Consider the following 3,051-nt stretch of genomic DNA (forward strand, 5'->3'; position numbering starts at 1 on the left):
TCCCCCAGGACAGCTGGCTGTGGGAGGGGTGGTGGCACAACTCTTGTCGACTGCCCAGTGGCGCCGTGACCTGATGGTGTCCGTCCTGTGTTTTGGAGCAGGGCCAGGCTGGGCTGCTGCACGCTGCTGGCCCTTGGGAGATGGGGTCGTATTTAGGATTTGTGGAGCTCCTGGCACAGCAACGTCCTTCGTCAGGGACTGCTGGAGTGCTCGTGGGCATGCAGAGCCCAGGGGAGGCTGCGTGGGGCGGGGATGTGCAGGACGTAGCAGTGGTGCAGTTCCTGGAGGTCATAGGCAGTTACTGTTGTCACTGACCCCCATCCCTGCAGGCAGGGGTGTTATGGAGGACTCAGGCCTGGATATCCCACCCTGTGTACGTTGGCAAGCCTGGAGCTGGGTCAATGGGTCAATGCCGGTGCAACCCAGCGCATGGTCCAAGGCAGGAATGATGCTTCCAACCTCCCACGATCATGGATCCCCTGTGGTGGGGCTTTGCTTTGTGGACATCCAACCAACCTAATCTCTTTGGCTGCTCAATGCCCAAGGTGAGGCAGACTGACCCTGCACCTCACCAGGCTCCCCAGGGTGCCCATCCATGGCAGGTGGCACTGGAGGACCCTGGAAGAGTCCCCGTTGCTCGTGGCACTCTCCAAAGAGGACACAGTGAAGACCTTCACTCACCCGTTCCTCAGGTTTCTGCACTGCTGGAAACCCAAGATTTTTCTGTTTCTAATGACTCCACTTACCATCTGCCTTCTCCCCATTTTATTTACTCTTCTCTCATTTGCTGCATTCCCTCCCAGTCACCTCCAGCAGCTCTCCACTTGCTGGCAGCAGCATTTGCTTTGCCTTCCCCAATCTTTCTTGGGACCATTTCTGCTTAGGAAAGGAGAAAGAGGGAAGCGGAGCAGAGAGCAAAAGGTCCTACTGGAGTTTTTGTGAGCGTTATGGGCTGTTTCGGAGCATGCTGCTGTGAGGGGCAGGAGGGGTTCAGACACACGGCGTGTGCTGCGATCCGCGTTTGGGATCTGAGCAGATCTCATCAGGGTGATGCAGAAGCCTCCCTCATTCCCTCCTGTCTTCTCGGCTTGCTTGCTCTCCTTCCCTCCCCTCCTACCCCTTTTTATTTTTTTTTGGTGTCCAGACATAATTAATGTAAACCAAATGCTTTGTGCACAGCTGCTGGCATCCTGAGACTGTCTTGTGTGTGGTCTTTCCTTTAGCTCGGACAGAGATGGAGCAAAACTCTTGAGCACTATCCCAGATCTGCTTGGGCAGAGAGCAGCATCTGTTGCACAAGGGGCACCTTGAGCTTCTGTGTTCTCCTCCTGCAATGAGTTTACATGATGACTGGCTAAACTGGTTTAAATAAAACTGTGGAGCTGCCCAAAAGCTTCATCTCCCAAATCCAGTCAAACTCAAGCTCAACTTTTCCTCCTGGTTGGAGGAAACTTGCTTAACTGAAACCCCAAATGTCTGTCTCATTTTCATGGCGTTCCCCAGGGCTGGGTGCTACCGTGCCAAAGCTCCTCTGGGCAGGATGTCCTTGTGCTGCATCTGGCACCTTTGGACCTGGAGGGCAGCGAGATCTTGTGATTTAATTTTTTCCAGGCAAGGGGACAATTTCTGATCACTGCTATCGATGCTGCCACTGGATCTTTAGGATGTGAGGTGTGAGGGGAAGAAAGCCTCTGGCCCTACCTGTTACACTCCCAAAAGCCCAAGCAGTGACAGAGCCTCTTGCATCCCGAGTGACTCCTAACCCACCGCAGCCTCTGGACTCCCCGTAAAGTCAGTGCCAGGGCCGTGCGGCTCTCACTCTCTGCAGCCCCACGCTTCGCTGCTGGCACTGTCCCTGCAGCTGCCTCTTCCTAGTCCCTCTCAGACGGTGCTTTTCTCCCCAGTCGCTCAGATCACTCCCTTGAAAGCCTGGTGTGGCATCTGGCATCATCAGCAAAAAAGAGCAACTTGCACATCCCATGCACTGCTCGCTCACCAGTAGCACTGCAGGTGTGCTGGGAGAGGTGCAAAGCATCAAGGGATGCTTGACTTCGAAAAAAAATAAATCTTTTTTTTTGCCAACAACCCTGCTGGGGCAGTGGGAGCGATCCTGCCCGCTCCTGGTGTGGCAAGGGCAGCTGAGCGCCGCTGGCTCGCCCCAGGCCCTGCGGTGAGTCAGTGGCTGAGCATTTTGCAAAAGTTTAAACTAAATGGGAAGCATCTGAGGGCCCTGCAGAGAACGTGCTTTGGATTCCAGGGCGATTAGGATGCTGCGGATGCCTGGGCGAGAAGGTGGGCTGGGTGGTGTTTCTAGGAACGACTGCTCTCGTGTTTCTCCTCAAAAGCTCTCCCCCCCGTTGGGGCTGGGAGCTGGGGGTGACACCTCTTGAATGGATCATCCCCATGGAGAGTGAGCAACTGGGGCACGTCTGGAGGTGGCTCTTTCTGCAGCGACTCTGAGCAAAGAGCTGAGCATAAAACCCACGTGCAATGGAACGGTCAGTTTGGGGGCAATATTTGCAATTTACTTTTCCCTGCCTTGAACAAAGCCACCGATCTGGAGAGCACACACAGGTGTCCACACAATATTTTAGTTAAAAAATAAAAATATCTGACTTTCTGCAGCAGACTAGTTCCTGCGGAAAACTTTGAAGCAGCCCGTGGTGGGGTCCCTGGAGAGGATTGGGCACCCCAGAGGGGCAATTTCTGCTCTTAGCTCTTGGTTGAGAGATGCTCACAGGAGAGGGGAAGGGTCCTGGCTTTCAGAGAAACACCCCCCTCCAGGCCCCCATCCTCACACCCAGCCACAGCCCAACGCCAGGACACTCTGAGGCTGTGGGGCTTGTGAGAACCAGAAAACGAGTTGTCTGCACCAAGTGCCCCGCAGTTCTCCGGCGATGACAATTTTAAATGAGTGAGAGCTTGAAAAATAGTGAGTGAGATTTTCTGAAAGGTCACCTTGGCCAAGGAGGCAAAAATTCTTCCTTGTGCAAGCGAGATGCTTTAGGAACTGCCTTAAATTTAATCCAAAACATGAGCCCAGCTCCAAAT

The sequence above is a fragment of the Apaloderma vittatum genome, unplaced genomic scaffold, assembly GCF_000703405.1.
Source record: "Apaloderma vittatum isolate BGI_N311 unplaced genomic scaffold, ASM70340v1 scaffold25663, whole genome shotgun sequence".
In the NCBI taxonomy this organism is placed as follows: domain Eukaryota; kingdom Metazoa; phylum Chordata; class Aves; order Trogoniformes; family Trogonidae; genus Apaloderma; species Apaloderma vittatum.